Source organism: Anolis sagrei, chromosome 2 (genome assembly GCF_037176765.1).
Source record: "Anolis sagrei isolate rAnoSag1 chromosome 2, rAnoSag1.mat, whole genome shotgun sequence".
In the NCBI taxonomy this organism is placed as follows: Eukaryota; Metazoa; Chordata; class Lepidosauria; order Squamata; family Dactyloidae; genus Anolis; species Anolis sagrei.
In genome coordinates this window covers 78,212,580-78,239,301 of record NC_090022.1, presented here as the reverse complement: position 1 = coordinate 78,239,301, position 26,722 = coordinate 78,212,580, and the positions used below count along the sequence as shown (strand labels likewise).

General features: G+C 42.5%; 1 protein-coding gene and 1 long non-coding RNA gene across 4 annotated transcripts in view; one reads left to right on the top strand and one right to left on the bottom strand.

Moving 5' to 3' along the window:
* Positions 1–26,722, bottom strand: part of RNF44 (ring finger protein 44) — an 88,206-nt gene that overhangs the window by 37,247 nt on the left and 24,237 nt on the right. Inside the window, exon 1 of one of the 3 annotated variants that reach the window (XM_060765594.2) lies at positions 21,294–21,618. The exons of 1 other annotated variant lie outside the window; for it this stretch is intronic. The gene's annotated coding sequence lies outside the window, so the exon portion shown is untranslated. Of the gene's footprint in view, positions 1–20,656; positions 20,804–21,293; positions 21,619–26,722 lie in introns of those variants that run through there. One more of the 3 variants, XM_060765595.2, reaches the window with a different exon arrangement.
* Positions 21,689–24,595, top strand: LOC132769030 (uncharacterized). Its single transcript, XR_009630785.2, has 2 exons — positions 21,689–21,935; positions 23,968–24,595. It is a non-coding gene; the product is annotated as an uncharacterized lncRNA (long non-coding RNA).

Below are 26,722 nucleotides of genomic sequence, written 5' to 3'. Positions count from 1 at the left end.
GAAGAAACAGAATTTTGATGTAATAATGTTACAGGAAACGCACATCTGCGATAAACATGTGGCACACCTTTCGAACAAAAAATTAGGAAAGGAATATTATTCGGCCTATGAAAAAAAGAAAAGAGGAGTGGTTACATATGTAAAGGATTCAATAGACTCAGAATTGGCATTTAGAGATACAGAAGGAAGATGTGTGGCAGTGAAAATAATAATTGGAGATTCCAAAATATTGGTTTGTAATATATATGCTCCCAATGGACCGAAGAGAAAATTTGCTGAATTCTTAAATACTAAGTTAAAAGAAACAGAATTTGATGAACTGATCTTGGCAGGAGATTTTAATGGGGTCGTCGATTGTCAGATAGATAAAAGCTTGAAGAAAAAGAAGTTTAAGGGAGGGAAACTCCCCCAGAAATTTATGGATTTACAAAAAGACTTCGATCTTGAAGATGCATGGAGAATTAGAAATAAAGATAAAAGAGACTTTACCTTCTTCTCGAATAGACATCAATCCTGGTCTAGAATTGATATGGTTTGGATTACTAAGAACCTCTCTACTAAAGTGAAAGAGATTAATATTCTGCCACGAGACTTATCAGATCACTGCCCTCTGGAAATGGTCGTAAATCAAAAAAATTATCATAGAAAATGGAGATTAAATGAGAACTTAATAAAAACGGAAGATGACAAAGAATATTTTAAGAAGTTAATCCAGGACTATTTACAAATAAATAGATTAGACTCAATGGAGCCACGAGTGGTTTGGGATGCCTTTAAGGCAGTCATGAGAGGGCATTTTATTCAACAAGGAGCAAGAAGGAATAGAGAGAGAAATAAAAGAATAAACGAGTTGAGGGCAGAAATAGCAGTAAAAGAAATGGAGTTAAAGAAAAATCCATCTAAACGAATAGAGAAACAATTGGTGACATTGAAACAGGAAAAAAATCATGTGGAGTTGGAATTCCAATCAAGACAGATGAAATTTCTAAAGCAACAGACTTTTGAAAATGCTAACAAACCGGGTAAATGGTTGGCAAACCAGGTTAGAAAAAAGAGGCAAATTAACCATATTGCTAAAATAAGTACTAAGGACAAGGATTTGAAAACGGACAAAGAAATTTTGGAGGAGTTTCGGATTTTCTATACACAATTATATACAAAGGAGGACATAAAGAAAGAGGATATTATGGAATATATTGGACAAATGAAACTGGATAAAATAACAGATGAAGATAGAGAAGAATTGAACAAAGAAATAACAGAAGAGGAAATTGAGAAAGCTATAAGTAAAATGAATGCAGACAAAGCCCCGGGACCGGATGGGTTTACGGCAGGATTTTATAAAACGTTTAAACAGCAGTTGATACCCATTTTTAAAGTTATAGCGAACGAAGCTTTAAAATACTGAAAGGTTCCAGACTCCTGGAAGGAGGCAGAAATAACTGTGATACATAAAGAAGGATCACTGGAAAACGATATCAAAAATTACAGGCCGATCTCCTTGTTAAATATGGATTATAAATTGTTTGCAAATATTATGGCCACAAGATTAAAACTTTTTTTAAGCAAGTGGATTGGCGAAGAACAAACAGGTTTTCTTCCAAATAGACATATGAAAGAAAACATACGTAACATTCTAGACCTTTTGGAATATTATGAGATTAATCATCAAAAAGAATTTGCACTTTTGTCAATAGATGCTGAGAAAGCATTTGACAATTTGAACTGGGATTTCTTCAAGATTTTGATACAAGAGTTGGACATGGGAGAGAAATTTAATAATGCAATTAATGCTATTTATGAATTTCAAAAAGCTAAGGTAAAAGTGAATGGGCAAGTGACTCAAGAATTTGAAATCACGAAAGGCACGAGACAAGGTTGTCCACTCTCCCCATTAATTTTTGTTATGGCAGTGGAGATCCTGATGAAGAAAATCAGAGAAGATGAAAAGATTAAAGGAGCAAAAATTGGTAAATTTGAATACAAAATACGAGCGTTTGCAGATGATTTAATAGGTACAATTGAAAACCCGGAGAAAAATTTACAAAGTTGGATTAACAAAATAGAAGATTTTGGAAAGGTGGCAGGTTTTAAGATGAACATGAAGAAAACTAAACTTTTATTTAAGAATGTGAATAAGGAGAAACAAATAAAGATCCAACAACAGGTTGGAATAGAAGGTGTTAAGAAAATTAGATACCTAGGAGTCTGGATCACAGCCAGAAATGGACAACTTTTAAAGAATAACTATGAATTAGTTTGGAAGAAGGTCCAAAAGGATTTGCAGAACTGGGACCGGCTGAAACTATCTCTTCTGGGCAGAATATCCTTGATAAAAATGAATGTATTACCAAAAATTATGTTTCTGTTCCAGAATATACCGATAATAAGAAGTCAAACGCTGTTCAAACAGTGGAAGAAAGACTTAATGAAATTTGTTTGGAAAGGAAAAATTAATTAATTATGTGAACTTAATAGATAAGAAAACAAGAGGAGGATTGGGATTTCCCGATCTGAAGACTTATCATGAGGCCTGCGCACTGTCCTGGATCAGGGATTGGATGACTCTAGACAAAGAGAAGTGCCTAAACTTAGAAGGTCATGACTTAAGAGTGGGATGGCACGCGTATATATGGTATAATAGAGAGGTGAAGGAGAAAAATTTCGGTAATCATTTCGTGCGAGCCTCCCTATTACGGACATGGATGAGGTATAAAGCTCTTTTTTATAAGACAACACCATTATGGATTTCAGCAATGGAGGCGCATCAAAGAAGACTACTAGGATGGAGGACATGGCCAAGATACAAGGATATATTGGTGAAGGGAACAACAGAGATGAAACCATTTGAACAATTAAAGACTTTATTTAGCAATATAACTTGGTTAAATTACCTACAAATTAAAGATTATTTTAAACAAGACCAAAAAACAGGTTTCGATTGGAATGAGAATACATGGGATAGAATACTAAAAACACAAAGGAAAACGGTTACAATATTATATAATAAATTGCTCCAGTGGATGACAGAAACAGAACAAGTGAAAACCTCTATGATTAAATGGGCAGAAAATATAAGAAGGCCCATCCACTTTGGGGAATGGGAAAGGATATGGAATAAAAAATTGAAATATACATATGCTATGGATTTAAAAGAAAATTGGTATAAAATGTTTTATAGGTGGTATTTAACTCCGAGCAGACTGAGCCATATGTATCAAAATGTATCAGATAAATGCTGGAAATGTAGTGAGCAAGTAGGCACTTTTTACCACATGTGGTGGACATGTAAAGAAACAACAAAGTTCTGGTCTATTATTCATGAGGAATTACAAAAAATATTAAAGAAAAGCTTTAAGAAGAAACCGGAATATTATCTTCTGGGATTTACAGATGATGACTGTAAATTGGATGAGAAAGAAGATAAATTATTCACTTACTGCACAACGGCGGCTAGGATGGTTTTTGCCAAATATTGGAAGAATGGTGAGGTCCCGAGTATTGAAGACTGGTGGAAGAAAATTAAAGAAATAAGAGACATGGACGAATTAACTTTTTTGTTGAGAAGAAATGAAGGAAGAGTTTTGAGGAGGACAGATTGGTCCCTGATATATGATTATGAGAAGAAAGCTGAAAAAACAATGGGACAAGAATAGATAATTAAGGTGAAGAAATATTTTGAAAAGATCCTGAGGTTGGAGTGGAAGTCATTTTAGAATAGTCTGAGTAGTTGTTTTGTATGTATTAGATGTTAGTTAGATATGGTGGGTTTTTTTGTTCTTTTCTGTGTGTACCTATCCCTTTCCTACTGATCTATCTTCTTGTTTTTTGTTCCCCCTCTTTCCTTGTGTGGATTGTGAAAAACTTAATAAAAATCATTTAAAAAAAAAAAAAGATAAAATGCAAGAAACAATATGTCATTTGGTGAATTCAACTGTCATTTGGTAAATGGGTTGATTAGTCAAAAAGCTAAAATAACTCTCTGGGGCTATTTAGTTTGTATCAAAAGCACTGCATAAATTCGTATAAAACTGATGAAAATAGAAGGAGAGCAGGCAGCTAAATATCTTTTGATATTTAAAAACTGGCAACAGCAATGGCACTGTCTGTAGCCTCCAACAATTATTCCTCTGTACATGAAGCAGGGCATACTGGACAAGCATTCAGAGACGGAGTTGTCTGTTCTGCTCCATAGTCACACAAGGTGTGGGATTCTTTTAGGTAGTGCCATTTTGCCAGGTTGTCTTTTGATCTTCCCACTCCACTTCTGAGTCTGTTCAGGGGCTTCCAAGTTGCCCATTCTTGGTTTGCCCCTGGAGGAAGACCCTCATGGGGTGCATCCAACCCCCCCCCCCCAAAAACCCCCAAAGCATTGCTTTTAAACTTGCTGGGGTGCATGGAATTGATAAACTAGTTCCAAGCTTGCCATTGTGTTGTTAATACACATCAGAAAAACAACACAATGCTCAAGTGATACAACAATTGCATACCTTATCTCAAACTGATTAGCAAATGCAAATCAAGACTTTTTGGTATCGAGGGGCTACAGTATTCAAAGGGAAGTTTGAGATGCCAAAGGTGTTCCCTGAGGTATTTCCAACAGAGTATCAAATTCAAGAAGTCAGGCCCAGCTTTAAGAGCCGTAAGAGGAAAGCATGGAATCAGGAGGATCACTTTGCCTGAAACACACATGTTAGAAATGATCACCTGGTCATCCTCCTTTCTCATTTTCACCTTCTGGCTCAGCTAGCACACACAAGCAAGACAGCTGGTATGTGGAGAAAATGGCTTGTCTTGCTAATCAGCATTGTCCCGGCGTTCTCTTGCACTTCCCATCTGCCTACAGCCACCTGTTTCCTCTTTTCTTATTAAACGGGAAAGTTCTTTTAAAGAGGGAGCTTTCTGCACAGGTCTGTACAGTCTCTTGGACAAAAGAACCACCGACAACAATTGGAGATTAGAAAAAAACACAAGGGTGGGGGAGTTATAAAAGGAACTTCAAGTTGAATAGAGTATCACATAATGCCCATGCATATGCAGTTGGCAAATCAAAATACTCTGATCCATTGGTACAAAGACAGAAGCAGAGAGTTGGAGCAGAGGGAGTTAAAATGTACAGTTCACACACAGCAGAGAAACATTATGAGAATGAGGACAGCAGTCAGCATCTCTATGATAAATTCCATTCTAACTTGAGCCAATACTAAACAGATACATTACCTGCATGATACACAAATACACCATTATCCCCATGGCTTGAAAAATAACTGATTTTTTTAATATGGTTTTGTTAAGCCTGCAAATTTCACTGGACTTTCTGTTGTTTTGGAACTTGACAGCCATATTATCCTCCAAACCACCTGTTTGTAGAGGAAGCTGGGAGATACACTACATGCCTAACTGCCTGGACAGCAGGCTTCAGCTTATGGCAGCAAGAACTAGTCTCCTTATTTATAGGAATAGTTGCCCAGGTTTCCTTGTTCTGAACAGTTGCTTCCTTATTTTTCTTGCATGCTTTAAAAAATGCATAGAAAAATATTGGGGGAGACTGCCCAGAAGTATGAGGAGCAGAATCATCAATATGCTGAAGATTACCGGTTCTATTATTCATTTTGTTGAATTCTGGTTTGTTAGTAATACAGCCATGACTATCACAATAATGGATTAGGTCAGTGTTTCTCAACCTTCCTAATGCCAAGACCCCTTAATACAGTTCCTCATGTTGTGATGACCTCAAACCAGAAAACTGTTTTCATTGCTACTTCATAACTGTAATTTTGCTACTGTTATGAATTGTAATGTAAATATCTGATATGCAGGATTTTGTCATTTGGGAGTTGTAGTTGCTGGGATTTATAGTTCCCTGTGCATTAGGTGCCATAAAACAGTGTTTCTCAACCTTCCTAATGCCATGATCCCTCAATTCAGTTTCTCATCTTGTGGTGATCCCCAAACATCAAATTATTTTCATTGCTACTTCATAACTGTAATTGTGCTACTGTTATGAATCGTAACGTAAATATCTAACATGCAGGGTGTATTTTCATTCACTGGACCAAATTTGGCACAAATTCCTGCTACGCCCAAATTTGAATACTGTTGGGGTGGGGGTGGGGATTGATTGTGTCATTTGGGAGTTGTAGTTGCTGGGATTTATAGTTCACCTAAAATCAAAGAGCATTCTGAACTCCAGCAATGATGGAACTGAACCAAACTTGGCACACAAAATCCCATGACCAACAGAAAATACTGGAAGGGTTTGGTGGGCATTGATCTTGAATTTTGGAGCTGAAATTCACCTACATCCAGAGAGCACTGTGGACTCAAACACTGATGGATCTGGACCTAACTTGGCATTAATACTCAATATGCCTAAATGTGATCACTGATGGAGTTTGGGGAAAATAGACCTTGACATTTGGGAGTTGTAGTTGCTGGGATTTATAGTTCACCTACAATCAAAGAGCATCCTGAACCCCACCAATGGTAGAATGGGGCCAAACTTCCCACACAGAACCCCCATGACCAACAGAAAATACTGTATATATGGGCTAATGAGGAAAGGTCTTTCTCAAATGGGGTCACATTCTTACTGAAGGAACCCTTGCTTGAAAGCAAAAATTCAATTTCAGGATGCCAGTGTTAATGAGCTCAGTCTTCCAATTGCTTTTGTCAGTTTTAGCTAGTATGTTGGCTTTACTCTCTGTTAGAAAAGAGACTTGGTCTGGTTGTTCTCAAGATCAGAAAATTGTAATGCAATCTACATAGCACTCCACTTGAAGGTGCCCAGTTTCAAGAAGGTTCTTGACTTAAACTGTCACTGCCCAATTACTAACTGGGAGGACATGGCACTATCTTTTGAATCTACTGAAGTGACAATATTTTGCTTTCCAAACCCAACTCAAGGCACTAAATTTGACCTTTGAAGTTCTAAAGAAATCATTTCAATAGTAGTTATTCTGAAGTGAATATTTTGGTCCTATCCAAGTTTTTAGGGCCTAACCGATATTGGCAGGAAGCCCATGGGAGGTCACCCACAAGAAAAAGGAGCCCTTGAGCTGAAAAACTCCTCAAGAGCACTGTAGATAGACTGCTATTGATAACACCTCATAATACTTGACATTTTCGTCTGAGCTCAAACACACATTTTTTAAAATATATTTTTGAACCAGAATGAAACAATTAAAATTACACCACCTGCTTTTGGAGCATAAAATGGCTCTTCTAGAAGTCACAACATGAAAATATTGCATGGGTACATCTAAGGGTACATCTGGGGGTAGGGATCCCTGGGGGGAGGGTCGTGAGGAGGTTTCAGAGGGGTCACCAAAGACCATCAGAAAACATACCATATATTCCGGCATATAAGACAACTGGGCGTATAAGACGACCCCCAAATTTTCCAGTTAAAATATAGAGCTTGGGATATACTTGCCGTATAAGACTACCCCTCTTCCAACACACACCAAATAAAATTTTTAAAAGCATCAGATTTGATTTAAATAAGGTAATTTTCCTATTACTGTACCTCCTTCTCTGCCTCTCAGATCTCACACATACACTCCTACACCACTTCACTGTGGTCTTCAGGAGCGGGATCTGAGAGGCAGAGGAGGAGGTATGGTAATAGGATACAAGGGCGGGCCAAACAGGTAAAAGAGGTGTGTTTTTCTGGGCCCAGAGCCATTCTATCTCTTTTTTCCATACCCCGGGTGCCCCAGATGCCCTAGCTTGCTCCGCCCTTCACTTACACCTTCCCGGTGAGGCGCCCCTTCACCTCGGCATCAGGACCGCATTAAGTCCACGAATCCTGATGAATGGATTTTCTTCTACCATACTTGTAGAGTGTTGCCCTTAATGTTTTCATAGAGTTACTGCATACGGCAGGGATGCGGCCACTGCCATTTTTGAGCTCCCCCCACAATATGTAACAACCACAGATTCTCCAATTTGGATTGGAAGTTTCAGCACCCACTCTATAAGATGACTCCAGGTGTATAAGACTACCCCTGCCTATAAGACGACTCCCATACATAAGGCTACTCCAGCGTATAAGAGGACTCCCGCGTATAAGAGGACCCCTGACTTTTGAAAATATTTTTTGGGGGGTTAAAAGTACTCTTATACACCAGAATATACGGTAGATTTCTGATGGTCTTAGAACCATATATTTCTGATGATCTCTCCATCTATCCTTCTCTTCATTTTTGGAAACAGACAGCAAATCCTTCCAACAAAGGCCTTCCTCCACTGTGATTGGCAGGCATCTCAGCTGGCCTCTCAGCCAAAGGGAGGGCTGTTTCTGAAACTCCAAGTGGGGAGGGGGGAGCAGGCATGCTCGGCGCATGGCAGTGTGATGCGCATGTGCAGGGCAAGGGAGAGCATGTGAGGCTGGAGGGAGGTTCATTCCAGCGAATCCCTTCAAGGCATGGGGGTTGTGTGTGGAAAGTCTTGCCCAATTCTATCATTGGTGGGGTTCAAAATGCTCTTTGACTGTAGATGAACTATAAATCCCAGCAACTACAACTCTCGAATGTCACGGTCTATTTTCCCCAAACTCCACCAGTGTTCATATTTGGGCATATTGAGGATTCATGCCAAGTTTGATCCAGATCCATCACTGTGTGAGTCCACAGTACTCTCTGGATGTAGGTGAACTACAACTCTCAGCTTAAGGTCAATGCCCACCAAAACCTTCCAGTATTTTCTGTTAGTCATGGGAGTTTTGTGTGCCAAGTTTGGTTCAATTCCATCATTGGTGGAGATCAGAATGCTCTTTGATTGTAGGCTAACTATAAATCCCAGCAACTACAATTCCCAAATGACAAAATCAACCCCACCAGTATTCAAATTTGGGCATAGTGGGAATTTGTGCCAAATTTGGTCCAGTGAATTAAAATACCTCCTGTATATAAGATATTTACATTACGATTCATAACAGTAGCAAAATTGCTGTTATGAAGTAGAAATGACAATAATTTTATGGCTGGGGGTCACCACAACATGAAGAACTGTATTAAGGGGTTGCGGCATTAGGAAGATTGAGAACCACTGATCTAAGATTATCCAGAGGGATAAAATACACATTATTTCTGGCTTGACAAGAACTCTCAAGTGGTAAGAAATGGATTTTTATGTTAACTGCCCCATATATTGTCTTCTCTTGGAATATTTTTGCACCTTTACACCCCTCTTTCAGTTCTTCCAACCTCATTCACTATTTTCTGCAGTAATGGAATTGCATGCTCTTTTGAAGCAAGGGGCTGTGCTGATGGTACCAATGCTGCTAGTAGGTCTCCCATGTCAGGTCTGAGGAGCCAAACTAAATGTGTTGAATGGCTACTAGGCAACAGGAGAAGTAAGTGGTGACATTGGTGGATCATCTCTCAGGGACAATGACAGTAGCACCATAACTAACTCTTGTTGGTACTGTGCAGGAGGTGGCACTGACAAATCCCTTTTTAATGCTTTTTATCATGAAATCTTTTAAGATGAGACAATCCAAAATGAAATGAGATAGTGCCAGACAATGTTCTGTCCTAAGTGACAGCTTTGGATGTTGAGAAAGCCAGTTCCCTAAAAGACACTTCTGCTCTTGCAGATGAAACCACTCTTACTTTCAAGAGTCTCACTCTAAAATGCAGCTCTGAAAGAATAATGGTCATATCCCAAAGGTATTTCACGTGTCTCTCCTGAAAGTGACACAACTCACACTCCAACTAAACAATTCAAAGCCTTTGCACTTCACTAATCTCAAAAGAACAATGAAAGAACTTTGGTCTGCTCTGCAACTGCACCAACAGCCCATAAGAAAAAGTTCACAACATGCAAACTCGCACCTCTTTCTTGTACATAATGGTAAATAATCATTTTCTCAATGAGCACATTTTCTTCCATGTACAAATCTGAACCTATGTACACCCTAAACACCCTAAACACAGAAATAAATCTGTAAGTAGCACAAGTCCACAATGTATGTATGTATGTATGTATGTTTGTTTGTTTGTTCACACAGCGTTAATAACCCACCAGGAGCCTTAAGGGGGAAAAGAACAAACTTTTATTTTATATTTTAAAAATCTGATCACTAGCAAGGGAGCTTTACAGTCAAAAATTGGCTAATAACATGCTTGGCACACATAAAAAAAACTGTAAGAAAACTCTGGCCTATGAAAGGCCCTTTTTTATCCTCTCGGTTTTCTTTTGACCTCACCTCTGATCAGTGATTAGAGATTAGGGATTTCCTCTTTTCCCTCTCCTGACACAGTGAGGCTTTTAACACTGGCGATACAAAACAAAATACTCACCACCTCCTGGATACTTGAAACACCTTGAATAGCTGAATTGACATAAAGATGGCCTGTGTGTAAATGGTGTCTGGACTATTATGCTGGGATGCTCCTTCTATTGCTACCATGTGCCCCCATCCCCTCTTGCCTGTCATAACAGAACAGGATCCTCCATGCCTGGTATACTCAACACACCCTCATATACTACTGTGTTTGTTCATCATACTAAATTATATTGAAAATAATGCAGTTTATATCAGTTGCAATCATCACAAGTCACTGCTTCGGATTCATGTACCCAAAGAGAAAATGACATTCTAAACAAGCATACTATTCATGGTCAATGATGAAGCCACTATTTTGATTCTTCTTTGAATACTCTGAACCAAGAAACCTTAGCTTAATGTAATCAAAAACTAAAATTCCAAAGTCTGTAGGCTGAAATTCTTCAAACCTCAATGCAAATGAAATCAATTATAGAAAAATACATTGTGAACTAATGTTCATTTAAAATTTAGTCTAACAAACCAAACGGCAACTCCATCCAGTATCCTCAGAAGGCGTAATAGCACAGGACAGTGCCTTATTCCAGGCACAATGCAACTGAGAGAAAACACAAACTTTATTTCAGTTCTCATATAATGGAGATGAAACAGTCAATTAAAAAATAAGCACGCTTTTTAGGACTTGAGTTTACAGAACAGGAGAAGCAGAAGACAGCAAGAGTTCTCCATCAACAACAAATTTCATTTTAAATCAAACTGTTAAAATCCTTAGCCAATAGAAATTCAGGTGTTGCTTTGTATTTGGCGATGCTGATCATCCCAGTCTATGACTTATAAATGAGATGAAAAACACATGGCTTCATCTGGCCCTTTAATGTTCCTTATATGATCCCTAAAGTTAGCAGCTTGCCATCTTATATCTTCTCAACCTAGGGCAGCATTTCTCAACCTGGGGGTCAGGACCCCTGGGGAATCATGAGAGGGGTTTCAGAGGGGTCACCAAAGATAATCAAAAATGCTTTGAGTCACCCAAGGACTGAGAAAAGCGGTATACAAATATAATAAATAGTAAATAAATAAATAAAAAACACTATTTTCTGTTCGTCATGGGGGTTCTGTGTGGGAAGTTTGCCCAATTCAATCACTGGTGGGATTCAGAATGCTCTTTGATTCTTAGTGAACTATATATCCCAGCAACTACAACTCCCAAATGTCAAGGTCTATATTACCCAAACTCCATAAGTGTTCGCATTTGGGCATATTGAGTATTTGTGCCAAGTTTGGTCCAGATCCATCAGTGTTTGCATCCACAGTTGTCTCTGGATGTAGGTGAACTACAGCTCCTAAACTCAAGGTCAATGCCCACCAAACCCTTCCAATATTTTCTCTCGGCCATGGGAGTTCTATGTGCCAAATTTGATTCAATTCCATTGTTGGTGGAATTCAGAATGCTCTTTGATTGCAGGTGAACTATAAATCCCAGCAACTACAACTCCCAAATGACAAAATCAATCCCCCCCCCCCAACCCCACCAGTATTCAGATTTGGGCATATTGGGTTTTTGAGCCAAATTTGGTCCAGTGAATGACAATACATCCTGCATATCAGATATTACAATTCAGATATTACAATTCATAACGGTAGCAAAATTACAGTTATGAAGTAGCAACAAAAATAATGTTATGGTTGGGGGTCCTCACAACATAAGGAACTGTATTAGGAAGGTTGAGAACTACTGACCTAGGGTGTGTTTATGCTGGCCTATGCGTTCAGAGATAGCAACTAAGTAAGTAAGCAAGCAGTTATGGGTAAAATAGCCTCAGTGTCTCCACATGAGAATGCCCTGAAATAAGGGTGGGAGGAAACATACATGTCCATGCACCAGTGTATTTGCTAGCTAATGCCATATGCAGTCCTCAGCCCTTAAAAGACTATGTAGTAGCCCTTGATCTTATATAACTTCATATGTACAACCAACAACCAAGTTACCATTTTGCTGTTCAGATTTTATTAAAGAAGAGATTTCACATACCCGAAATTTGCTCTTGCCAGCCATAAAGAAAGCTACAGAATTCTACAAGATGACAAACTTTGTCCCCTCCAGAGTGACTAATGGCAAAGTGCTTTTAACAAATAACTGCCTTTACTTTTATAAACATCTCTCAACAGTCATAAGGGATACAACTATCTTTTTTTTCTCTCAAACAGGAAACCAACAGGAAATCTCTGCCACGTATCTGACAACATAAAAGGGCCTAAGAGTGAAGCAAGCAAGCAGCAGTTAACTCTCTCTTTAGTCTAAGCATGTCTGAAAGTGAACATTCGCTAGAGTGTTCACCCACTCAAACTGGGGTGCCCGAATTGGTGCTGGAGCATTTGGGGTTGTGGTGGAAACAGCTGTAACCAGAGGGCACAAAAATGTTGCTGGTGCCTTGTGCATGGGAGGGACAGGGGTTGCCCCATAGATCAAGAAGCATTGCTCTAGACATAAGTGCCTACAACTTCTCAGAGAAATGGGAAGTCTACCAGCACTTGGAGGCTCCTTTACATGAGCAATACCTCACTGAGAAGCAAATGCATGGAGGATGGAAATGGGACAAACCCAATTGTGGTTTGTTGCTAACAGGAGTACAGAACTGCAAAACTTAAAAGAGTAGAAGTTGGGACTTGGATAAACCACTACCTTCTGATTGATATTGTTCTCCCAATGGCAAACCGAAGTTCAGAGGGCCTCTTATCCAATACACATAACTGTTCATCTGTGACTAACCCCTGAAGTATTCTGTTAGCGGACACTGTGCATTAGGTGCCATAGAACAGTGTTTCTCAACCTTCCTAATGCCACAATCCCTTAATACTGTTTCTCATGTTGTGGTAATCCCCAAACATAATGTTATTTTTGTTGCTATTTCATAACAGTAATTTTGCTACTGTTATTAATTGTAATATAAATATATTATATACAGGATGTATTTTCATTCACTGGACCAAATGTGGCACAAATTCCTGATATGCCCAAATTTGAATACTGGTGGGGTTGGGGGTTGATTTTGTCATTTGGGACTTGTTGTTGCTGAGATTTATAGTCCACCTACAATCAGAGAGCATTCTGAACTCCAGCAATGATGGAATTGAACCAAACTTGGCACACAGAACAGCAATGACACACAGAACAGCAATGAAAATACTGGAAGGTTTGGTGGGCATTGGCCTTGATTTTTGGAGTTGAAGTTCATCTACATCCAGGGAGCACTGCAGGCTCGGACACTGATGGATCTGGACCAAACTTGGTCTATATGCCCAAATGTGAGCACTAATGGAGTTTGGGGAAAATATACCTTGACATTTGGGAGTTGTAGTTGCTGGGACTTATAGTTCACCTACTATCAACAGAATTGGGCCAAACTTCCCACACAGAACTCATATACCTTGAAGGGATTTGCTGGCATGAGCCTCCCTTCAACCTTGCACACACTCTCTCATCCACACATGTGAACCATGTATCAAGCACACCTACTCTCCCCTCCCCACTTGGAGAGGCCGGCCAATTACAGCAGAGGGGGGCTTTAGGTGGGAGGATTTGCCGGCTGTTTCCAAAAAGGAAGGGAAGGACAGGTAGAGAGATCTTCAGCCTTCTCTACCAACACAATTCCTAAGAAACGTGTTTTTTTATGGTTTTTGGTGACCCCTCTGAAACCCCCTTGTGACTTCCTTAGGGGTCCTGATCCCCAGGTTGAGAAACGCTGCCACAGAAGAAGGCACTTTTGTTATCACAACCAACCTCACCTCCAGAGAACAAACCAAAGTCCTATCTTTCTGCCACCTAACAATGTGCCAATTCATCTAAACTGTTGCTTGGCTGTTGTCATGTGCTTTCAAGTTGTTTCCTATTTATGGCAACTCTATCACGTAGTTTTCTTGGCACTGTGACTTGCCCAGGGGTTTTCCATGGCAAAGTTGGGATTTGAACCCGGGTCTCCAGGTTTCAACTTGCCCTTATTTCTTGGCTAGCTATCACTATAAAAGCTTTCTCATATTTCTAACAGATTTGACATCATAAAACAATTATTTCAGCTGACCAACATTATCCACAAAGACATGGTGTACATTATGTACACTAGTTTGATGAGTCTTCATAATAAATGTTATGGGGCAGTTACATACAGTTTTACAATAAAGCACAGAACCATTCAGAGAAGAGCAAAGACTTCTTAATTACATGAGATATCTCCCTCACTTTGGAGGCACCTCCAAATGGCCCCAGCTAATCTAAATCCCACCCTTTTCAGCCACTACATGCACCTTCTTCAGCTGTTCCACTACATCTATTCTTCTCTAGCAATAATTTCCCCTGACCTCTTTGATTTCAGAGGACTGTTCATGACATATCAGAGGTCAGCAAATACCTCTTCTCCAGGTAAAATGTCACTTTTTGAAAATGTCACTAGTTCTCATGGTCGCAGAGTGATGTACAGAAAGTATGTGTTGCAAATTCAGAAAACAACCAACAATTTGCCAAACCTTTCCAGAAATTCCCTGTCTAATACCATTCCCTATCTTTTCTCATCTATGCTTGATGCAAGCATCACTTGTGCTGTATCTCAACCATCATAAATGATTCCCAAGTTGCATCAACTTGATAAAAAACCTGGACATCAGTATAGAATAACCTGGTGTCAGCAAACAGATCAGGATCAGAATCTGTTTTTTTTTCTAACGGAGGGTTTGGGGAATGATCCCAAGTTCTGTTATCACCACTGCTTCAGTCTCACATGATAGGAAACAGAGATTTGGAAGAGACCTCGTGGGCCATCCAGTCCAACCCCCTTCCAAGAAGAAGGACAATCCCATTCAAAGCACCCCTGAGAGATGGCCATCCAGCCTCTGCTTAAAAGCCTCCTAAGAAGGAGCCTCCACCACACTCCAGGGCAGAACAACTCTCACAATTAGGAAGTCCTTCCTAATGTTCAGGTGGAACCTCCTTTGTTCCGTGCCCTAGACTCCAGGACAGCAGAAAACAAGTTTGCTCCCTCCTCGCTATGACTTCACATATGTATACATGACCCTCATGTCTCCTGTCAACATCCAATGCCCTGTATCCTTTGTCTACAGGTTCAAAAGTATCTTGTTTTGGTTACCCTGAATTCCAGAACCCATCCACATATATTGTCTGCTTTCTGGGTGCATCCATTTCAACTTTATCCTTGTATCTCCAGAACATTTGGGGTGGAGGGCATTTAAGACTATTTAAGAATTCAGTACACACAAACAAACAAACACATAGAGAACAACATTGAAGCCCACCCACCCTATGAAAAAGAGCTTTGTAAACAATCCTGATGCCATTAAAACCCATAGCAACAATACTCTTCAAACATTCAGAGATTAGACAAATGTGATGCAATGAGTGTTGGACAAGGACTCTGAGAAACTAAAGTTCAACACAACCCAGCCATCAGCACCCACTAGGCAACCTTGAGCAAGTCTCACTCTCTCACCCATAGAAGGCAGGTAATGGTAAGACTACTTTGAACAAATCTTGCCAATAAAACATTGGGATAGGGTCCCCTAAATCAGAGTCAACATGGGGTGCATCTACACCAGAACTTTTCGAACTATGTATCACAACATGTTAGTTTGTTGGCTGCAATGTGTTGATGTGTCACACAAATGTAATGAGAAACCTCTGAATCCATGTGAAAAAAGCACTACCAACTTGCATGTAGGTTTATGCCACAAAGGTGCCAATAGTATGATGCACTAGCATATCCTCCTTGGAAAATCTTGGAAATGTATGTTATTATCTTACAAATCATATATATTTTTAATATGGTTTTCATGAAATGGTTGAATTCTCACATATTTTGTTACTCCAATTGATGTATGTGTCCATATCTCTTACAGGGCTTAGTTTAATCTCTGGCTGGCTAGTAAAGGTAAAGGTTTTCCCTTGACATTAAGTCTACTTGTGTCCGACTCTGGTGGGTGGTACTCCTCTCTATTTCTAAGGTGAAGAGCCAGCATTGTTCATAGACACCTCCAAGGTCACGTGGCCAGCATGACTGCATGGAGCACCGTTACCTTCTTGCCAAAGTGATATCTATTGATCTACTCATAGCCCCACACCACTGGAGAAATTACACTGCTTAGCCGGTATTGCACCACCTGACATCCGCCGGGAAGTAGCAGCCAATAGTGAAAGGACCAAGGCAGAGACATCTCCAGCTCATCCCCTGTTTGGGTATCAGCCAGCACGCCAACGACTTAAATCAAGACATAGTTTTCTTAGATCTACAGAGACACTCGCTGGAACACCCCAGCAAGCGAGAGTCCAAAAGTGGCAGGCCCAAACCCAGCACCTCAATTCATGGGTGATACCAGATGAGAGACTCCCCCCTGGGCACTCAGAAGACTGGGCGACTTGGAAGGCACTGAACAGATTGCGCTCTGGCACCACGAGATGCAGAGCCAATCTTAAGAAATGGGGCTACAGGGTGGAATCCTCGGCATGCGAGTGCGGAGAAGAACAAACCACTGACCACCTGCTGCAATGCACCCTGAGCCCTGCCACATGCACGATGGAGGACCTTCTTGCGGCAACCCCAGAGGCACTCCAAGTGGCCAGATACTGGTCAAAGGACATTTAACCAAATACCAAATTTACAAAATCGGTGTGGTTTTTTTTTCTTTTTTTTTCTTTCTTTTTTTTCTTTTTCTTTTTAATCTCTGTGTTTGTTTTGCTCTGTTAGAATTGTAATACAATGGTTGCTGATGACACGATAAATAAATACTCATATGAACTGCTAGTTTGGCAGAAGCTGAGGCTAACAGTGGGAGCTCACTCCAGTTGCTTGGCTGAATGGGGTATAGGGTGGCAACCTGTGTTTAACAGGGTTACAATCCCCCTGAAGACACAGGTCCACAGTTTACTCAGTGCGGACGCTTGATGGTCAAGTGTCGGCGGTGGCCGGGAGGGCTTTTGCACAGTTAAAGTTTGTGCACCAGTTGCAACCGTACCTCGAGAAGTCTGACTTGACCATGGTGGTCAACGCCTTAGTTACCTCAAGATTGGACTACTGTAATGCATTCTATGTAGAGCTGCCCTTGAAGACGGTTCAGAAACTACAGCTGGTGCAAAGGTCAGCGGCCAGATTGCTAACTGGAGCTAGTTCAAACAGCTCCACGGACTACTGATAAGTTTCCAGTCCCACTTCAAGGTGCAGGTTATTCCCTATAAAGCTCTAAACCAGGGATCCACAAACTTTTTGAACAGAGGGCCAGGTCACAGTCCCTCAAACTGTTGGAGGGCCGGATTATAATTTGAAAAAAGCATGAATGAATTCCTATGCACACTGCACATATCTTATTTGTAGTGCAAAAAAAAACCATTTAAAAATAATACAATAATTAAAATGAAGTACAATTTTAACAAATATAAACTTATTTGTATTTCAATGGGAAGTGTGGGCCTGCTTTTGGCTGATGAGATAGGATTGTTGTTGTGTGCTTTCAAGTTGTTTCAGACTTAGGTTGACCCTGAGTAAATGACCTTGAAGGGCTGTATCCGGCCCCCCGGGCCATAGTTTGAGGACCCCTGCTCAAAACAGTTAAGGGCCTGCCTATCTTCGTGACCTCATCCTCCACTACGAGCCCACATAGTCCTTAAGATCTTCCAGGGATGCTTTTCTCTTGCTCCCATCCCTGTCTCAGGCACGGTTTGTGGGGACGAGAGAAAGGGCATTCTCGGTGGTGGCCCCTTTTCTCTGGAACTCCCTTCCCAGGGAAATTAGGCTAGCCCTCCCTATCCACATTCTGTAAGGAACTAAAGGCATGGATGTTTCGTTGTGCATTCGATTGATGACTCCTGTGACAGCATCTGAATCATGACCCGAATTGTGACCTGAATCCTAATTCCTATATTTAATTACTACATTTTTAAGTTAAGTTGAATTGATTCTGTTAAATTGCTCTAATTCTATGCTTGCCTTGAGTCGCTGATAGGCTGAGAAAGGCAGTATACAAATTCCTATGCTACTGTACAGTACTATTCAGCGTCATCCTTGGCAGCCTTCCAGGCTGTGACGGAGCACCCAGAGGCCAAAGCATCCCGGGCAAGTCCCAAGAGGGATGGATGCAGGGGTCAGGCTGGCCACCTTCGCAGCCGGGGATTTCGTCATCTTATTCTTCAACTAGTTTTGCATACTGGCCTCCTCCCCACTTCCAAAAATGAGTCTGTTGTTGCTTATGATGTTTGCTTATTATTATTTATGTTGTTTTTATGCTATTTTAATATTTTATTGTTCTGCTTTAACTGTATGTTATTTTGGGCTTGGCCCCATGTGAGCCGCTCCAAGTCCCCTTGTGGAGATGGAGGCGGGGTAGAAAAATAAAGTTCTTCTTCATTCCCTGGATTCAAACTGCTGACCTTTTGGTCAGCAAGTTCAGCAGCTCAGTGGTTAAACCTGCTGCACCACCGGGGGCTCCTCCAGCTGGCTTGTAGTAGTAATAGTAATAACAATAAGCTTTATGAAGGGGCTCATAAAACTGAATTACTATCACAAAAGAATAAATGTCTACAAAGTGTCTCATGAACATAAAATGTTTAGAAAGCTCTGATCTACACTGTAGAATTAATGCAGCGTGTCAACAGTATCAAATCTTCTAAGCTGTAGTTTTACAAGGTCTTTAGCCTTCTTTGCCAATGAGTGTTTCATCTAACTATACTTCCAAGGTCCTATAGCAGAGATTGGACTTCAACTCCCACCATTCCTAACAGCCTCAGGCCCTATCCTGAGGAGGAAAAGGAAGGGGCCTGAGGCTGTTAGGAATGGTGGGAACTGAAGTCCAAAACACCTGGAAGGCCCAAGTTTGCCTATGCCTGTTCTATAGCACTGAGCTATGGCTACTAAAGCAGTGTCAAACTGTGTTAATTCTACAGTGTAAATGCCCCCTTGGAGGCACAGAGAAGCGACAGGTAAGGAAGCCACTGGAGAGGGAAGGAAGCCCTCCCAGGGACATGCTTGAGCTTTGAAGCCCCTCTGGGCTCCCTCCCAAGACTCAGCGTCATCCTTGGCAAAGCCTTCCCGGCTGTGATGGAGCACCCAGAGGCCAAAGCATCCCGGGCAAGTCCCAAGAGGGATGGCTGCAGGGGTCAGGCTGGCCACCTTCGCAGCCGGGGATTTCGTCATGCTCTCCGCCGCTGCCAAGCCCCGTTTGGAAGGCAACTCCACACCTTGGCCGACCCGATCTGCGCAGCTTCCTCGTAGCGGCCGCTGACTCCCTTCCGAAGGAAACGGAGCCCTCCCTCCCTCCCTCCCCTCGGTCCGATCCACACCCACCCGCCTTGTTCCGCCTTCGCAGCACCCGAATACATTTCACACGCGGGCTAACCTTTGTCTTCTCCGTCCTCGGGTATCGGACAGACAGGAGAGACAAACGGGAGGCAGGCGGGGGGGGGGGGGGGGGTGTCCAAAGGAAGCCAGGCCCGATCCCAGGCGGGGGATCTGTAACTTTAAGAGGCGCGAGATCCCGGGCCATGTGCTCCGTGCGAAACAAAAGCAATAACAAAGAGCTCGGAGGAGGCGGTCACAGCAGCCTCTTCCTCCTCCGGCCTGGCCCCACCGCAAAGGGGACCCGCTCCCATCCCACCCCTTCCTATCCTGGAGCTGGAAGAGAGCCCAAGGAGACCCCAGGCCAACCCCATTCGCACGCAAGCCGAGCACCCCCGACAGAGGGCCATCCAGCCAAGACAAGGAACAATCAGGATCAGCTAATCACCTCCCAACAAAGGGAGGCAGGCTGCAGCCAGATCTTGTAGCTCCCCAGGCAGGAAGCAGTCAGACCTTGACGCTGCAAGAGCATTCAATGCTAACTGAAGTCGTGGTTCTGGGACCAGGCTTTTGGACAAAAGACATAGATAGCACTTTGGACAGGGAATTGGATACAGAATTGACTGGAATGATGATGCGGCTATTAATATGGTTTTTTTACTGTTTTAATGAATGTTTTACTTATGGTTTTAATTGTTATTTATTGCTCTGTTATATGTCGTGGCATCGAATTGCTGCCAAATGTAAGACGTCCCGAGTCCGCCTTCGGGGGCTGAGAAGGAACGGGAGAGAAATCCCGGAAATAAGTAAATACATAAATAAATAAGCAAGGTGGCCAATTGCAACATTCACGCTTGCCTCAAGCAGACAAGAATTCTTTCTCCCACGCTGGACATGATTTCACAGATATAGAAACCCCATTTGCCTAGTTTCCAACAGACCTCACAACCTCTGAGGATGCCTGCCACAGATGCAGGCGAAACGTCAGGAGGGAATGATTCTGGAACATGGCCATATAGCCCGAAAAACTCACAGCAACCCAGTGATTCCGGCCATGAAAGCCAACGACACTACACCCAGCCTCTGCTTCAAAGCCTCCCGAGAAGGAGACCCCACCGCACTCCAAGGCAGCACTGGGAACCAGCTCTTGTCATGGGGAGGCTTTTCCCCCTCGTGCATATTGCGTCTTCCTGCAGAACAGGGTTGGGCTGGATGGCCCTTGGGGGTCGTCTCCCAACTCATAGCCTTGGGAACCGATTCCAAGGAGCCCCTTCCCCCGGCTCCGCTCTTCCTGGCTCCCAAACAAAGGCATCCACCTCGTCGGGAAGGAGCAGCACGTGTCAGCCAAGCAGAGAGCAGCCTCCCACCCCACTCGGCCCCTTTGTATCCCCGGCCCGCGGCTCCCTCTTCTCGGGGGGAGAAAGAAACGAGCGGGGGGGGGGGGCGCAGGTGGCCACGCAGGGCCAACCCAAGGGGAGGGAGGGAGGCAAGGCACCCAGGCCGCGTTGCTGCAGCCTCTGCTGCTTCTTCGCCGGCCTTCCCGCCCCACACAGCCCCCCCAGGCCGGGCTTTCTTCCCAAGAGGCAGGCTGTGCAGCCCCCCAGCCGACAACACCCCCTTCCGTGCAAGGCGGGCCCTCCCCTCTCTTCCTCCCTTGGCGCCCTCCGTACCTGCTCCACTTCTCTCTCTCGCAATGCAATAGCGACCCAAACAAGGGTGCTGCTGGTTGGTGGAGGCCCGCCCCCCCTTCTTCCCTCGACATATGCGCAGCTGCCGCGGCTGCTTCCGGTGCCTTCTTTTGTTTTCTTTCTCTCTGCTCCCAAATTGTGGGCCCGCGGTTCAAAAAAAAAGGGGGGGGGGAGAGGAGAGGAAAGAAAGGGGGCAGCTGTGGCCCTCGGGTCTCTGGCCCTTTAAGAGCCGCCCGCGCCGCCAACTGGGGGGAGCAAAGGGCGCGTTTGATTCTTAACAGGGGAAGGGGGAGCGCGAGCGCGCGCCCGAGGCGAGGGAGGGAGGGAGGGAGGGAGGGAAGGCGCTCGAGCGCGCGCGCGCGCGAGAGGAAGAGAGCCCGGGCTGCGACACGTGACCAGGCGCGCGCCCCAACGCCGCCTCGCGCAGCCGCGCCTGCTGCTGCTGCTGCTGCTCCCATCGGCGGCAGAAGAAGAAGGAGAAGAAGCCCCGCCAGGAGCAACAGCAACAGGGTCCAAACGTAGAAAGAGGGGGTGTTAGGAAGCAGCCATGGCAACTGCAACCGGGGAGGATGGAGCCCAGAATTGGTAACACAGAGATACGGTGTACCCACGCAAAACAGCCCAGTAAGCAAACTAGTCGGTGCAACTTTTTATTATTATTATTATTATTATTATTATTATTATTATTATTGCAGCATTAGAAGGGTTACTTTGGCATCATTCTCCACTGTGCTGACCCTCCATCCCACTTTAGAAAGGGTACATTTAAAACGCCATTGTTTGAGTGCACAGATCTTTCCCTGGGACTTATGGATGCATCTACACTGTGGGATTTCATGCAGTCGTAGCTTTAGGAGGTCTTTAGACTTCTCTGCCAAGAGCGCTGGTGCCCCACCAAATTACATATCCCAGGATTCTATAGCCTTGAGCCATGGCAGTTAAAGCATTGTATTGTCGAAGGCTTTCATGGCTGGAATCACTCGGTTCTTGCGGGTTTTTTCGGGCTATAGGGCCATGTTCTAGAGGCATTTCTCCTGAGAACGTCAGGAGAAATGCCTTTAGAACATGGCCCTATAGCCCGAAAAAACCCATAAGAACCTAGTTAAAGCATTGTCAAACTGCGTTCATTCCACAGAGTAGATGCACCCTAAGAAAGCAACTGGGGGTTGGTAGGAAGCAAGCTAGGATGTCATTGCCCTCTGACCTTACTATTAACAATCCCCCTAGCATTTAAATAGGGAATGAGAGATTCTCCGGGTGTTAAAATCCCAATCTGGAGTTTTTTTTTCTAAAGCAGCTTGATGGCCATCTATCAGGAGTAGTTTGTTTGGGTATTCCTGCAGAATGATTTTTCACTGATGGTCCTTGGGGTCTTTTCCATCTGTTGATTCCAGATTGCAATAACCATCATCACACACCCGTGGTGAAAACAGCACTTCATCATCATTGATAGAAGGGCTTCTTAAACTTGTGACCCCTTTCCCCCCTAGAAATTTTTATGTGACCCTGGGTATATATAGGTATATAAAATAGGAATACAACTCCAACTTTAAAAAAATATTGGATGGTTAAAACCATTGATGCAGAGGGCTAACTGTACCACAGCAATAACTTTTAGTATTTATCCAAGTACGTAAACACCAAACCTCTTAAGTTAAATACAGCGGGTTCTCAGTTTCTACTTGGGTTTGGTTCCAGGACTTTCAGTGGACTCCAACTCCGCTGGATGCTCAAGTGCCATCATACATAAGGGTGTAGTAAGAATGTTGCTTATGTAAAATGGCAAAGTCAAGCTTTGTTTTTTGCATGTATGTATCAATATTTTAAGTCATGGATGAATGAATCCGTGGATAAGGAGGACCCTCCCTATTCCAAAGCAAGATCTGTAGTAAGGTTAAGGTGAAATCCTTAAAATAACACCCCCTCCAAAAATTTCGTTCAATCAAGGGTTAGGGGGAAGGATGGATAGCAAATTTCTAGAGTGGTTGCCAGGAGTATCCTTCTCTCTCACCCTCACACACCTATGGTGCCAGGATGGTTTCTTTCTCCTTCATCCATCCACGTGGCCGGTTGGGTCCCCCTCCTCAGCAGTTTTGGTTTGGTAGCAACAGGGAGCAGGCTTTCACGGCCCACAGTTTGACCTTGAGGACTACACCATTCCTTCATACATACAGCTAGCTTCCATATTACAGATTGTGCATCCACAGATCCAACAATCCATGACTTATAAATATTACAAAAGAACATTTCCAAAAAGCAAACCTTAATTTTGTCATGCTTTTTTTTTAACTATGCTGTTGTAGATAACAGGGCTTGAGCATCCACAGATTGCGGTATCCATAGGGGCCTTGTAACGAAAGAGTCCACTATATATCTGACAATATAGCAAAATTCGTTACGCATCCAATGGAACCCATCCTTATCAACAAAACTCCTGTCATCATTAATTTGTTGGCCTCTAAACCACAGGAGGTCTTTGCTGGTTTTGTCAGACTGATTGTATTATTCCCATGGAAATTCTTCAGGTCTGATCTGAAGGCAAATTCAGATGTTGGGATTTATTGGAACAGAGACTAATCATGAAACTACAGCTGTCATAATGTCCAGGGATGAGATCTGATGTGAATCTATTTGCTGTTGTGTTTCTCCTCTTCAGGAAGGTTTACTATAAAATGGCAGAAAACATGATCAAGGAAGCAACTTGGAACACTCTCCCTGTAGACATCAGACAGGCGCCCTCCCTTATGTCATTCCGCAGGAGCCTAAAGACTTGGCTATTTGAGAAGGCGTTTAACTGAGTGCTAAAACAATTGGTAATGACGACTGGAACGGAATATGGACTATGAGATGGGTTTATGATTCTATGAAGAGACGGCGCGGATGATTTAGTGTAATTATTTGATTGTTGTATTATTGATAGTTGTTGATATTTTGTTGTGCTATTGCTCTATTGTAAACTGTGTTTTTATATGTTGTACACCGCCGTGAGTCGCCCTAGGGCTGAGAACGGCGGTCAACAAATGAAGTAAATAAATAAATAAATAATAAACTTTCCTCAGGCTAAGGGGGTACACTGTGAAAAAAACGATTTAAGCTGGGAATGCATTCTGTCTCAGCCTTAGAAGTCAAGGTCACCCAATGACCCTGCTTGCAATATGTAGTGGTGATACTATCTTTAAAATGATTTTAGACTAATTCTGTGTGGATATACCTAACTTGCATATGCCTGCTTGGAATGTTCTGCTTCATTGCCTTGAACTAAAGTACTGAAGTACTCCAGGAAACATTTTTGAGTACCTCCTTATTGTTGTTCCGTTCAAGTCACTTCTACCTTATGGCAACCCTAACATGGGGTTTTCTTGGCAGGATTAGTTCAGAAGTGGTTTGCCTTTGCCTTCTTCTGAGGCTGAAAGAATGCCACTTGCCCAAGGTCATCCAGTGGCTTTCATGGCTGAGGGGGGATTCGAACCTTGGACTCTGGAGAGAGAGAATCCAACACTCAAACCTCTATACCATGCTGGTTCCTATGACTAAAAGATGGCCAAGCAGTAAAGAATGTTGACATTCATATCTTTTACTACAAGCTGGGAGTTGTCAATCTTTCTTACATTAAACAGGCCATTTTTTGTGGGATTATGGCAAAAGGAGGAGTATCTTCATAGAGTTCAAGTGACATGTACACTTTGATACCCCGGCCCCCTCCAGGCATCATAGAATCACGCAGGAAAACTGCATTCAAAGCACCCCTGACAGACGGCTATCCAGCCTCTGTTTAAAAGCTTCCAAAAAAAGGAGCCTCCATCACACTCCAGGGCAGAGGAGAATTCCACTGCTGAACATCTCTCACAGTCAGGAAGTTCTTCCTAATGTTCAGATGGAATCTCTTGTAGTTTGAAGCCATTGTTCCGCGTCCTAGTCTCCAGGGCAGCAGAAATCATACCAGCATACTAGCAACAAATTATATTGGCTGAGTCCTGTATTACACAAGGACTGTCTCAGTGGGAGCAAGAACCATGGTGAACTCTGCCCCAGAAATAGTACACTAAGAGCAAGTAACTTATGACACACAGAAGTTACCCGGTATGGGTTCATCCTATGGAACACTGAGATGTATGGTTTGGTGAGGATGCAGCATAGTGTAGTAGTCTGAGTGTTGGACTACAGCTCTGGAGACGAGGGCTTGACTGCCCACTTAGGTATGGAAACCCACTGGTGACCTTGGGCAAGACACACTCTCAGCCTAAGAGAAAGGCAAAAGCAAAGGCAATATGGCTCTGAACAAATCATGTCCAAAAAAGCCCTAGGAGAGTTTCACCTTGGGGTCACCATAAGTTGGAAATGACTTGAAGGTGCATACAATAACAACACAATTAATTTAGAATTCCCTCTTGGAATACTTGAGGGCTTCAGTTCAGGGAAATGAAACAAAAACTTCCCAGACTATAAATTCTAGGATTCCACAGAATTGAGATAAAAGAAATCTCAATCTCATTTAACTGTGTGGAGATATATATTGTCCCCATATTTAATTTCAATTAATGAAACAGTAGTGAGAGTGTCAAAGAAAAAGTAGAGCTCCTTTGACACCCCAGCAACTACTTGCATTGCCTGATCTTCAGAGAGAAACAATGTAAACCTGAGGGTGTGTGCTAATCTTCAGCACAGTGGAGCTAAGGATATTTACCTAGTGTAAACATATAACTGCTCCTAAGAGACACACATTGGGATGCCCTTCTTTTGCTCATTAAAAAACAGCAGTAACAATCCGCTCCCCTGTTATCATTTCCTCTTATTGTTATGCCATTGAGAAGTAGTTTTCAACCAGGGAGGCTTCAAGTGCTAGATTTTTAACTACCAAACTCTCTGATCACATCTGCCATTCTGGAAATGAAATCAATGGTCTCTGAAGTATTGTTGGTTGAGAATCAGAGCCTACAAGGGGGAGGGGGTTGTCCCATTAGTCTGAGTCCAGTGAGCCAAGGAGAGCCCCATGAATTTCTGATGGCCCCCTCCCTTACAAAAAGCAACCCTCGTAGCCCCTTACAATTGCATTATTTTACAAAGGTTATAAAACATGTAATACCTTGGGTTGTTTTTAGCTTTTTTCCTATGAAACAAATGGATCAGTTTACCCAAAGGAGCTGGTCTTCACCCACCCTGAAAGCAGTCTAGTTTTGCTTTGCAAAATTTCCAATGCCCTGGGAACCACAGTTCCAGAGTCCAGGATCTAGATATTGCTAGTTCAATAGAACAATGTAATAATATTTTAGGGCAGAATCTGTCCAAAAAGTTATATGATGTATGACATCTACATTACCTGAAGAAACAAACAGTTATGTTACAGGAGTCAAATGAATCAACACTCATTAATAACATGAGGCTGAGCCTATGCACACTTACTCATAAATATG